Source organism: Chiroxiphia lanceolata, chromosome 23, assembly GCF_009829145.1.
Source record: "Chiroxiphia lanceolata isolate bChiLan1 chromosome 23, bChiLan1.pri, whole genome shotgun sequence".
In the NCBI taxonomy this organism is placed as follows: Eukaryota; Metazoa; Chordata; class Aves; order Passeriformes; family Pipridae; genus Chiroxiphia; species Chiroxiphia lanceolata.
In genome coordinates, this window is record NC_045659.1 from 3,309,197 (window position 1) to 3,322,610 (window position 13,414).

The following is a 13,414-nucleotide window of genomic DNA, read 5'->3' on the forward strand; positions in this document are numbered from 1 at the left end:
GTCTGAACTCTTAAGTAACACTCCAGTTTCCAGCTCCCATCTCCTGAGGTGCACAAACACCATCCAACTTTACTGTGGATATCATTTCCTTTCCGTGTTTCTCTATTTTCAAACTGCTGAGCAACAGAAATGCTTTTAGCAGCCATTTCCACATGCTTGATGTTCTCCACAGTCTCTAAAAAGATTTCCTAATAACCCAAGCTTATCTAAATCACTTGCTGGTGGTGTTGTTAACATGCAGAAGTTGAGCAAGTGATTAAAGAGGAAACAACTGGTGGGTGCCTGATATGAAATGAGCTTCCACATCTAAAAGGATGGAGTGAGTTCCTGTCCATACCAGCAAACAAGTGAGCAGCAGGTTTTTTGTGGTCCCCACAGAGAGGCCATGGCTTGGGCAGACAGGGAGGATGGTTGGAGTGTTGGGCTCCTGGCAGTTTGTGCTCCTTTCCCTTTCCATTCTAAGGTCAGGGAACAGCTCCATTTATAAAGGGTGATGAGTTCATACATGACTGGAACAGTTATAAATACATGAGCATCTCTATATTAAACCACAGAATCATTTAGCTTGAAAAAGCCCTCCAGGACCATCAAGTCCAACCCTAAGCCATGTCCCCAAGTGCCACATCCACCCAGCTTTCAAGCAGTAAAGAGTTTATCCTGTTAATTTATTGCTTATAACCATTTCTGACATATAATGTATGCTGCTATTACTCCTCCTGCATAGAGTCCATTATCCTACCATGGGAGAAATACAGAATTATGCACAGATTGGGAGGTTTTGGAGCAAAGACTCCCAGTTATTCCCATAGACTCATATCCACTTTCTGTTTAATGTTAACTCTTGGCTGACTTCAGGTGTTCAAAACAACCTGTGCCCACAGAAAACAGGGATTTTGGGGACTAGATGTGGCCTTGAGTTTAACCACAAGGAAAACAGGGAAGGCAAAGATGATGACAACATATTTAAAGTGTTAAGTGGCACAGGGAACAGGCAGGAAAATGCTGCTTCATTGCCTGGATCATATCTGTGTGATGGGCACGGGGGAAACACAGGGGAGACTTTGCAGCACAGGTTCTCTTGTGTTGTGGCTCTTCCCTGCACCTTTTAAAGCCTTTGAACCCAAAACACTCTGCAGAGCCCATCACACTTGAGTTCCAGGCACGGCTCCACCATGGAATTACTTCACCTGGAGTTACAGGCACACCAGCCATCAAAGCCAAATCACTTTTCCACTGCATCGTGTTTTCTTATTGATAAAGAGATTAGAGATTTAAACCAATTTTTTTTTTCCTTAATCTCACCCTCACGTGTAGTTTGAGAATTAGAGGAAGGTTTAGTGCCAGTATTATATCCTGACAGATCTCAGCCTAACTTCCAAGCATCCTGTATATTAAAGAAACCAGAAATCTTTTATGATACCGGAGACATTTAGACAGCTGACACTTGCACATCCTCAGGAATATACAATCATCATCACTTCAGGCAGTCAAGCTTTTCAGGCAATAAACTATGATTTGCCTTCACTAAACCATGATTTGCCTCCACTAAACCATGATTTGCCTTGTCCTTCACCTGCAACAGTAATTTAATCCACTTCACTCAATTTAGCAACAGCCCTCTAAAAAGAAGAGCTGGGAACCCAGGTTATTAATTAAGAAAAGAGTTTGAACTTGTGCTGGAGAGGGAAAGCGATCCTAAGTAGTTAGACAATATTATTCAAAATTTCAAGTGTCTAAACTACAAGCTCTGCAATGGTGGGGGGAAAGGAATCGTGGTATAAAAATATTCCAAGGACAGCAAATATTCAATGTATACACAAAACACGTAGAAACACGTAACAAGATGATGAGATTGAGCACTTTGGAGTCAAAGACTCCACAGAGAGATGGTAACCCCCACAATATTAATTTAGCCTTTTTTTTTTTTTGTACCTTTATGTCTGATGTTAATTTTACTGACAATTAATAAGCCAAGATTTGCATATCACAGAGCAGAGAGGAAGGGGAAGCACGGCACGAGTGACACGTGGTTGTTTAAAATTCTTAAAGTAATGCCAGGGTGAAATCCCTGACTCCTTTTTCCCTTGTCAAAAGGTGATATTTCTGTAAAACTTTAGGGGAACTCCAGGAACTTTGTTCAGTTGTGATGACTGAAGTGTGGAATTTCAGGGCATGATCACTCCAAATAAAGGATATCAAAGCATGGGAGATAGGGACGAGTTTCACATGGAGTTTTGGGGATTGTCCAGTGCCAAGATGCCCTGGAAAACCACGGCACAGTGGTTCACATCTCACTGGTCACTCTTGCCAAGCAAAACAAGCCTTGTAAGCTGAAAGGGCAGAGGAAGCTGCTCAAGCATCACCTTGAGCAGGTCCATCACAGATCCCTGCTTTGCCCTCCCCCCAAATCCTGGCTGTGCCTGGAGCTGGAGAGAATATTTGGGAGGGGAAAAAAAAAATCAGAATTGACTTGCAAACGGGTGTTTGGGAAGGAAATGGTTTATCTCTGACTTATAGCAGGTGCCAGAGCTCAGGAGTTCTGCAGGGCACAGTCACACCAAAAAACACACAGGGGTTTGGCCCAACCAAAATGGGCACAGAACTTAAATTAACACCTGAATATTCAGGGATAGGACACAGTCACCCCCAGTTTGATACAGGGTGGAGCAGGGACACTGATCTGGCCCCACACCAGCACAGGATAAATCCAACCACAGGTGTGGGACACAGGGACACTGCAGTGTCATCCTGCTCAGTCCCAGACTGGAACTGGTCAAGGTAGAGGAAAATCTGAACTAATGAGCTCCCCTGCACCCAACTTGCTCCCACAAGCAGCCATTCACTGAGTATTCCTGCCCTGCATCCTTTAGTAACCCTATTATCCACGTTTTCCCATTGTCTGGAGTTCCAGCCGCTCCGTTCCTGTGGACAATGAAAACCAGACTGCACTGTGCTACCTTTCTTGACATTTTAACACCCACCCCTTTTCCTTTCTCTCCGAAGAAAGGGCAGAACAAAGTTCAAAAAATAAAATTAAATAAATAAATAAATAAAAAATCCCCCTATCTCGGGTTCTGACCCTGAGCTCTGATCTGCCTGGGCAGTCCCACAGCCCCACCAGCTAAACGACCTGTCAGAGAAAAAGAACTAAAGACGTGTCTACAGATTAAGCTTTTATTTCGCAGTTAATTAATTAATATTTCCATAAACACATACACCTCTCTTCCCGAAGTTCTGGAAGTCAGCACATTTTTTTCACGGCAGACTGTTGTAGCTCCTTTTCTCCTCTCCCCCCTCCCCTTCAAACTTTATAATAAAGCCCCAAAAGTTCACATAATGTCTGGCTATTGTTTCTCTAAAGAGGAATTCTCCTCCCCGCCTCCTTCTTTCTCTGTATCTCTGAGGCACCACATGGCACAATAAGAGCCCTTTCATGTTCAAGACTCAGAGTCGTTGCTGTGGTAACTCACCCAGCCTCACCGAGTATCCAAATAAATAGTGAAAATTAAAAAATCAGAGACCCACTGGGTCTGGCTGCAATCTTATCTTCCCCACGATGGCTTCGAGGGACGCTAAGAAGCCAAATAATAACCTTTTGCCCAGATTAGTCACCTAAAAGTGTCGATTATTGGAGACAGAAGGACATTTGTGCTGTTCCAACAAGTATTTGGCTGAGCCGGGAGCACAAAGACAGGGAAGACGCAATGCAGAGCACAAGTAGCCAGTGGCATCAGGATTCTGCTGGGGAGTTTTTAACCACTTGCAGACAGATTTCTCCCCCTTCCCCTCCCTCTCTCCGTAACAGCTTTGGGGCTCAGGAAAGCCTTTTGAAGGATTTTATCCAGCGGGCAATAAGTGTCATTAATTGCTACCTTGCAGGAAATGCTGCCACAAAGAGAAAGCCATGCTTTCCCTATGAAAAAAAAAAAAAAAATAGGGATTTTTTTTTTCCTCCCCTCCCTCTACGTGCCGAGACAAGCCACCGCTTGAGGCCCCCAAGTATCTGCTATTATCAGTTAAGTCACGTCTAGTGCCAGGCAAAAGGTCATTTCAGGTCATTCTGGAGATGAAAGGAAGGGGTAATGTATGTGAGAATGCCTGAACTGGCAAGCGAAGAGAAAAAAAGGGCGAGGGGGTGAGAGAGAGAAAAAAGGGAGGAAGGAAAAAGGATGCGAGACGAGGAAGGGAAGGATAGAAAGAGGGAGGGAGAAGATGAGAGGATGATATCAGACTGAAAAGGAATGTTCTTATTGCCAGGAAACAAATAAAAGACTGAATCGCAGCACCTCTGCTGACACACTGTGAACTTGATTCCTCATCAAATAAAAAGGCTGCCACGTTTTCCGGGGTCATCTCTTTAATTCATTCCTTCAATTAGGTTTTTCTGGTTCTTTTTTTTTTTTTTATCCCCCCCACCTTAACTGCTGAGAAAGGCAAATGCTTAAGGGAGACAGGACTATCCATTGTCTGGGGTGTCTGCTTCAGCTTCCTTTGTCTGGGAATTATAAGAGAGAGGTAGAGGCTGCTTGCCTTTTTTTTTTTTTTAATGCATCTTAAAAAAAAAAAAATCAATTTTGCATTTAGCAGCGAAAAATAAAACATCACAATGCTCCAGCAGACAGCCCAGCCTTTCTCCATTCGCCTTTTCTCACTTCTCCCCCCCTTCCACTTCTCAGCCCCCACCCCTCCACGAGGTAGTGGTCGGATAAAATTTTCACTCGAGCCCATCAGTCATTCCTGAATCCATTCCAAGGTTCCCCCTCCGCCCCGACTGCTTCCACCTCCCCCTGCTCCCAGCGCCGGCTCGACTTGTCTAACAAATCATTTTTGTAGGACAAGCCCGGCTCATGTGGATCCCACACCCAGCCCGGGCTCTGCCGGCAGGGGAGGGAGAGCTCCAGTGCCTTTTTGTGTCCTTGTTCCTTTATTTGGAGAAACATTCCCGGTCTGGGATCCCCTCCTCCTCATCCTCCCTGCTCCCCCCTCAGCCACTCCAGCCTCAAGCTGACCACACTGGTTCTGCCTGGAGCTTCATGTTGGGAATTACATCCCGTGGAATTCTCCCTCTCTCGGCGTGATGGGATCCCTTTGTTGCTCAGCAGCCTCACCCAGCCCCGTAAAAAACATCATCTTTGTGCTTTATCCCTCCAAATGTGCTCTCTGCCCACTCATGCAAAAGCTGCTGCTGTTCCCCCCTCCATGGATTCACTGCTTCCTGAGGCTTGGGAGAAGGGAAGATTCCCTGGGGAATGACTAGAGATGTCATATTTAGCAGCAGGATGCTGTGTTTGTTGGGCTGGGGAGGGGAGGGGGGGTGTTAAACTACCTGCAGGTTTTGGGGGGGGCTGCTGAGGGTCTGGGTGGGCACAGCCACAGCATGGAATACTTGAGATTGGAAGGGACCTCTGGAGATCTTTTAGTCCAAGCCCACCTGCCCAGGCAGGGTGCCACAAAGCTGTGCCACCCCACGTGGCTGTTTTGAACAGCACACGCTCTTGAAAACCACAAGTATTTAGTCAAATAGCCCTGGACACATAGAAAAACACCCAGGTGAAGCCTCTGGAAGCTGCTGATAGTGGTGACATTCCCAGCCAAGGTTGATCCAGAGGGTTTTTCTCGCTTATTGTTCAGGCAGCCATTTGAACCAACAATTAAAACTCATTTCAAGGTTTTGTAGTCAAAGTCCTCCGAGAGCCCAAGTGACTCTCTGGCTGGAGCTGTGCAAGCCCAAGGTTTAAGTCCCACACCTAATTAAGTGGGATGAATTAGGTTCCCTCTCTCCTGCTGATGGTTCTTCATTGACAATAAATTACCCCGTGCACTTTTTTCATTCAGTCATGCTAAGTTTCCAGCAGACACGCCACTCTTCCTCATTTGTCACTTTTATTACAGCACTATCTTAGACTCAGAGTTGCAGACACTTAATCAGTCCTGCTGAGCTGTTGTGTCTCTTTGCAACCTGCTGACACTCTGGAGAAGATTCCTACACGATTCAGAATCCTCACTAGAAAACCTTGGTGCTCTCACTTGCCTATTTATTTCCTCCTGCTGGAAGTTCAGACATTCCACATTCCATTTGCCCCCTAAGAGCTCGTTGCCAAACAAAAAAATCGCTCCCTGCTTTGCTCAGGTGTCGACTCCTGGAGTACAGGGATAAAACAGACTCAAACATCCCTTCTTGACACAAAAGTCACTGCACGTGCAGAGATTTTTCCTGATGTGTTTTTCCAGCCCTCCCAAGGGTTAAAACATGTTTGTGGATGAAGGTGCAGGTGTGAGAGCATTAATTGGGAGCTGAGAAATAAGGAAGGCAAGAGCTGGGATGGTGGGAAGGGGCTTTTGCAGTGGGCTGAGCAACCCTAAGCACGAGTTTCTGCCAAGGAAGATAAAAACCACGATGGATTTTAGTGGCTTGCCAGTGCCCCACACCAAAAGTGTGTGATGCCCACAGAGCTGTGCCACCAGTGAGGCTGATTCCACACATCCCTGGTTTGTTTGCCACTCCCAAAAGCACACGGACAGCAAACCTCCTGACCAACACTGAGTCCAACCCAAGCTCCAGCTGAGAAGCAGCCTGAATATCGGGGGATGATGAACAACACTTGGATTTTTAATTAAAAATTAAAAGTTTTCAGCCAAAACACAGGGGGAGGAAAAAAAAAAAAAGTAGTTTGGCTCGTGTCTCAGTGCTAAGGAAACAAAAGTAAATATTATTAATTATTAGAAGCAGGTAGGCAAAAATGCCAGCAGTGGAGGATAAAAATAAAATCATCAGCTATGGTTCAGTCCAAACCTGGCTCTGGTAATGCAAGAACAACAACAACAAAAGCAATGTAATTTAGTGAGCACATGGTGACCCCCAGCAGCCCTTGGAGGTCCCAGAAAGCCACGCAAGAGGCAGGGAAATGCAAAGCAAGAGCTAATGCACAGCAGTTCCAAAACTTCAGGCACAAAAAAGAAGAGAAAAACCATGATTAAGAACAAGAGGTTTCTTATTCTCAGTACAAGGCATGAGGAATTTGCTCACCAAGGGATTCAGGAGAAAAAAAATAATCAAAGTGGGAAAACATCTGCTAAGGGACAGTCTGGGTCTTGTGATCCTGAAGTGGAGAGTGGGGTTGGATCACAGGGCATCCCTCCCCATCCTGAGGATCATAAAGCCATGTTCAATCCCAGTTTAAGGTGGCCAACCTTGGAACAGTCAAGTGAAATCACAGATGGGTTGGGTTGGGAGGGGCATTAAAGATCCTCTCATCCCACCCCCTGCCATGGGCAGGGACACCTTCCACTAGCCCAGGTTGCTCCAACCTGGCCTTGGACACTTCCAGGGATGGGGCAGCCACAGCTTCTCTGGGCAACCTGTGCCAGGGCCTCTCCACCCTCCCAGCCAAGAATTTCCTCCTCATATCCAACCTGAACCTCCTTTCTTTCAGCCTGAATCCATTCCCCCTTACCCTGTCACTCCGTGCTCCCACGTGAGACACCAACCCCTGAGAGGAGCTCTCAGGATGAATTTACTGGGTGGGGGTTTTTTCCCCCTCAAATGAGAATTAAACAGAGCAGCACAGACCTCACACAGCATTTGTTTACTGTAGCTAACAGGGAGTGAATATCAGAGGCTTCTAAAGCAGGAACAGCAAAGAACTTCCAGCGAAATTAAAAATGTAAATGTATTTCTGATATCAGTTTCAGGTTCCATCCCCCTCAACCCCACTTCCTGAAAATTAGTGTCTAAGCCTCTGCCACCAGATTTCCAAGATAGCTTCCTGTAATAGGACTGGAGGCATATGCCATCAGCACCTGAATATTACTTTGTTGTTAGGGACCAGCCATATGTTTCCTATTTAAAAAAATTACTTTATATCACAGGAAGCCACTTTTTCTAGCAACAATAGCAGAGGTTCTTGTAACCATTTCACCCATAGAGGGGAAAAATAATGACTAACCACCCACTAGAACAGCTTTGTCAAAGTCACAAGTGAAACCTGGGGTGGTTTTTTTTTTTGAGGCTTCATATTCAACAAATCTTATGTTCTGATTAATTTATTCAGCGAAACGGGGCTGTTGCAACAGCAGCCAGGGGAAATTAAAAGACTTCAGGATATGAACAACATGTTGGAATAGTGTCAGCTTCCTCAGTCACTGTGCCTGAAACTAAACCTCAGCTTTATATAGGGACAGAACACTTGGAATCTTGGCAGAGAGTTTGGCTCTTTGACAGGGAGACACCTCTCCATCATGAAAACTGAGACCCAGTCACTCAACATCGAATTTCCAAAACCATATTAAAGGCAGTTTCTGATGCTCCACACAACCATAACACGGGGTGTCTGCGACGGGAGGCGGGTGGGAGTTTGCCAAGTATTCTATTGCGTTTCTTCGTTTGAAAAGGAAACTTTCTTTCAAACAACATCATTCGGTGATTTTCCTCCTGGAAAACATCCTGAGCACATTTCCATGTGACAGACCACTGCCATCCCCCCGTGGCTGAGACAGGAGAGGGACCAAAGCTCCTCCCAGAAAAACAGGGACCAAGAAATATGGCAATTTCAGCTTGTAAGGCACCACGATGTCTTATTTCTAGAACCCAAACCATTTGGGGTTTCAACTACAATATTTAGTGTTTGATTGCTAGCAGGAACGAGGGAGGGAAGAAAAAAATTTTGTCTTCCTCAGAAGCTCTTCTGGAAAAGCTCCACATCCCATTCCTCCTTTGCCAGCTGGCCAAGCAGCCAGAAACATGGCACTAGGCAGCAGTTGCTTGTGGGTATTTATTGAGGGAGACATTTGATGCGTCTCTTGACAGAAATTGAAAGTGTCCAAAGTTTTAAGGGAAAGCAACAACAATAAGCAAAGCTTTCCAGACATGGAGGGTTCAATAATTCAGGGTTATTCTCACCGTGGCAGGTACAACTTTACAAGGAGGAAGATACCCAAGTCTCAAGCTCTGCTCTGTGAGGAACAACTTGAGTTCCCTCCTCTCTGTTACAGTTGGGATTTTTCAATCCCAGCGTCAGAAAATTCCCAGTCAGGCTCAGCAGAGCCCTGAAGCTGGTTCAGGTTGTCACAACATGGACTCGAATTTGAGTTGAAATCCTCACGGTATTTTTGGGAAAATGACAAACCCTGCCTCGTCCCAAACGTGAGCATTTCAGGTTTCATACCCCAACCTAAATTTCCTCACGAGGGGTGGAGAACTGCTCGTTGTGCAGAACTCTGGCACGTGCTGTAATTCACACTGGACTGGTGGGAATTTCAGCAGGATGGAGTCAGACTCAAGACAGACGGAGCTCAGAGGGAAAGGATGAGTTTTCTCAAGATAATTTGATGTTTCCAGTCGCAGATAAAATGCCAGATGCGCGAAAATCAGCAAATACTTAAGGTTAAATATATATATATATTTTTTATTTTAATTTTTTTTTGCCAAGTAGATGTTTTGGACAAAGCTCCTGGTTGGCTGTGGGCGTGTGGAGTGGTTCAAAGTGCCATCTGCACTGGAGACAGTAATGGGATGTGATGGGAGCGCAGACACAACACGGCGGAGGCGGCTCTGCCTCACCCCCACCATTGTCTTCCAGCCTCTGGGAGCTCTGCCTGCATCTGGCAGAAAAGTTGATCAACTTGGGGTAGCTAATCAGGCTGCTGCAATTTCCGGCCCTTTCTTTCCCAGATCCCTCAGATCAAAGTTCAAGTCCCAGAATTATTATTCCCCCGAATGCTTAATGAGCTCCAACCGAGGGACACCAAAGGCAGAGCTCAAACATTGACCGTGCACTTCATTGAGCTTGGCCAATGTGGCTAAAAACAAGAGGGTGGGATCCATGGCATGCAAAATCACAATATACAGATTCGTATTTTAATCCAATTAAGATTCCTACACGGGAGCAGGGACACAAAAAAAAAAAAAAAAAAAAAAGAAAAAGAAAAAGGGCTTTGGTGGCTTTGTAAAGTGAGATCTGCTTTCCTCCTTGCTCTCCCCATATTAGAAATTTTTTTGCAAAAGGTAGAACTGGCCTTGTCGTCAATCATTTCTAAAGAGCTCCCTTTGGGGAGAATAGCAGAGCCCCACAAGCACAAAAGACTCCTTGAAGACTAAAGTTCAGGATGCTGAAATGCAAAAGTCAGGTTTTTGCCAGGAGGCACGATTTCTGAAGCCAGATGATTCCACCTCAGATTAAGTTATTGAAGATCTTTGCATGCAGAAACATTTCTTTGTTCTGGCAAGCACTCCCCGAGTTTTCTATTCACAAACGTGACCCCAAGGAAAGCCAGCCAAGATTCTTTTGCATTATCAGGTCACAATGTTCAGGGCCCAATTATTTTAATAGTTACAGAAAAAAAAAAAAGAAAAAAACACACCCACCCTGACAATGGTTCAGTACACCAGTGAGAACAGTATTGAGGGACTTAACAAGTCACTCACTCTAACATCTGGCATGTTCTTTCGAGAAGACTAAACACATGGAGAGTCTTGCTGCAAAAGTCAATGGAAAGGAATGATAATTGCTCATTAGAATGCCTCCTCCACAGGTTATTTTTAACTTCCCCTACTCTTTCTAATCACGGTGCACGCATCAGATGCTACTGAAAAGGGTCAGTGCATAGGTTCCTCCTCTCCAAAAATCACACTGGTGACAAAGGCCTTTCATGGAGCTGAGGATTCACATTCTGCACCCGGGGCACCTGTTCTGTTTGGGCCCCCGCCTGCAGCCTAAAAACAAAACAGCCCCCAAGCCCCACGCCCTCAGCCAGCCAGCCAGACTGCACAGGCACTGAATGGGAAAATGGAGAGCTTTGTTTCAACCTGTGGCACAGACAATCGTTTTCCCTCTCCCTCAGCTCCAAGGAGGGGAAGAATCCCAGGTGCCCAAACTCAGGGATGTGAGACGCGGAGAACAGGGACAGAGTTCTGTATCTGGAGCTTGGTGTTAACAAAGCAATAAGGGAGAAGTCACTAAGAGTCAAATGAAACAAACCAGTTATTTATCTACTTTAAAATTCTGGCTGAATTTCCACAGCTCATTTCACCTTCTGATTTCAAGGCTGAGGGCTGGAGGACTTTTGCGTTGTTAAAATCAGCGTTACCAGGGCAGAGCCATAAGAAGTGACAGCAAACTGGTCAGGGAATATTGGGCTGTATCAGCCTGGCTTGGCAGGGACCCCTCTGCATCCTCTGCCTTTCAGGCAGTGCAATGCAAAGACAACTCAGCCCAGCCCTGCCTAAATGGGTTCAGATCTTTTTGCTGAGCCCATCACCATAGAATCTGAGCCTTTGTAAGCGACACAAAAACTATTTGCATGGGTCACCCCACTTCCTCTCAACCTAGTTACATGAAACTTTTCTTTTTCTTTTTTTTCTCTCTTTTTTTTTTAATGGGGGTTCAGCAGAGCATTTGGAAAAAGGGGGGGGGTGGGGGGATTCTTTGTGGTGTAACATCAAAGACTGCACACAAGGAATCTTGTTCTGAAGCCTCTCACCAGGAAAAGCCAAACGAATTAAAAGCTCACATCAGACAGTCAGAAGACAGCAAAGGCAATGGACCTGGAGGCACAAGGAAAGCTTAAATCCAACAGTTTATGGCCTGGACTGGGGAGGCTGTGTCCTTATTTAAGGCTTTTTAAAGCAGCAAAAAGCTGTTTGAAGAGGAACTGAAGGCCACGCTCATAATGGGCTGTAATTTGTTTGTTTATCTGTCTGTTTTTAATGAAGGAACCACAGAGCCTACTGGAGAATATTCGAGTTTCACTTCTGTCATTGTCCCAGCCATTCTCTAAGAGCGCTGCCACCACATCAAACAGCTGCCAGAGCTCCCTAGGAATGGGCCTTAAAAGATGTTTCAGAGCGCTGAGCCCTGGGGGAAGGCAGTGGCTGGACGCAAATCTTGGAATCTCCTGGAATGCAAATCTTCTTTCAGCAGCCAGCCCCGGCCCCGACAGTAGCATCCCTCACGCCTCCTGCTCCAACCTGCCCCCGGACCACCCTGGGAGGATAAATTGCAGGCAGAGGGATTTGAGAGCAGGCATAGAAGGGCTTTTCAGCCTTGATAAGTGGAGCGAAGCTGCCAACAAACCCGGCCACCTGCGCCGCGGCCACCGCCACGCTCCGCTCCAGCTGCCCCCGACCCTCAGCACACGGCTCCCTGCGCCTGCCAGGGCACTCCTGGGCCAAAGACAGGGCAAGGATCTGGAGGTGAAAGCCAGCAGCTCCCTGGATCCATCCAGATCCAAGCCATCTAGTGTCTGCTCCCAGCTCCCGGGCGTGAAACCCTCACCGGGCGCTTTTCCTCCCCCGCTTTGCGGCAGATCCTCGCTCCTTCCAGGGACGTGTTCTTGCCTAGCACCGGGTTTTGCCACACTGGTTTGCTCCTGTGTTCAGCAAACTGCCCAGAGGTGCCCGAAAGGAATTAACCTCCCTCCTGGGTCAAGTTTTCCTCCAAGGCCACGCTGACTTTTCGCTGCCGCATCCACAGTGCAACACTGACCTCCTGTGGCTGCCGCTCCTCAGCCACGGCCCCACAGCAGCTCTGCTCTTCTCCCCACCCCGCTGAGCAATATTTAGATTATTCTGGGCAAAACGGGCTGAAAAACATCCCTCTGTGCCCTTCACTCTACTCGTGTGACCGTCCATGTGTCTATCAGCAGAGAGAGGATGAAGGAAAACTTGCCTTTCCTCCACTCCTGGCATCAGCCCCAAAGAAAACCAACCTTTAGGACATCAAACTATTCCCTTCAGTGGGAAGAAGACATGTATTCCTACAAAATAAGGCTCGTGCTATGCAGGGTTCCTGTGAAATCACCTACATGCAGTTGGATTCCACCCATCCATTCCACCCCGTTCCACTACCAGTGGCAATGGTAAACTGATTTCTGTTTTTTCTCAGGGTTGCCTAAATTCAAAAAGTGACATCTTACCTGTGTTAGAAGGGGGTCTTGGGGAAACAAGGATGTCCAGTCATTCCCACAGATACCACTCTGAGTACTAGAGTGGAAAGTTTTTATGATTGTCCCAGCACCCAGGTGCTGAAACAACTTCTAGAGTATTTTCCCTTCCTGCAAGCTTCTGCTCTTATACCACAAGCAATATGAAAATCCCTTCTGGGAGACAAAGGCAGGTTGTCCAGGAGTTTCTATCTGAGAAATCCTGCAGGAATCAGTACAGCTCAGAGCCCACAGAAGCCAGGAATCCTACAAAGAATCTCACAGAAACAAGGAATCCCACAGCAAATTCAGGTGCTGCTAGAAGGTCACCACGGTGGAGACTTTTAAAAATCCAAGTCCTATTCAAAAAATTTGCCAGACAAGTGTCTCAGCTCTCTGAGAGCCCAAAATGAAGAGGGCTCTGGGATCACCTTGCAGGAGGAAGGTGACAGCAGATCCCTCTGGGAATTTGTCCATTTAGGACTGTACTAAGCCT

The 13,414-nt window shown here is 46.3% G+C and overlaps 1 long non-coding RNA gene across 1 annotated transcript; it reads right to left on the minus strand.

Moving 5' to 3' along the window:
• Positions 1–9,455: 9,455 nt before the first annotated feature.
• Positions 9,456–12,740, minus strand: LOC116797751. The gene is made up of 3 exons (XR_004360740.1): positions 12,483–12,740; positions 10,424–10,474; positions 9,456–9,600 (listed from the first exon to the last, which is right to left on the minus strand). It is a non-coding gene; the product is annotated as an uncharacterized LOC116797751 (long non-coding RNA).
• Positions 12,741–13,414: the final 674 nt, after the last annotated feature.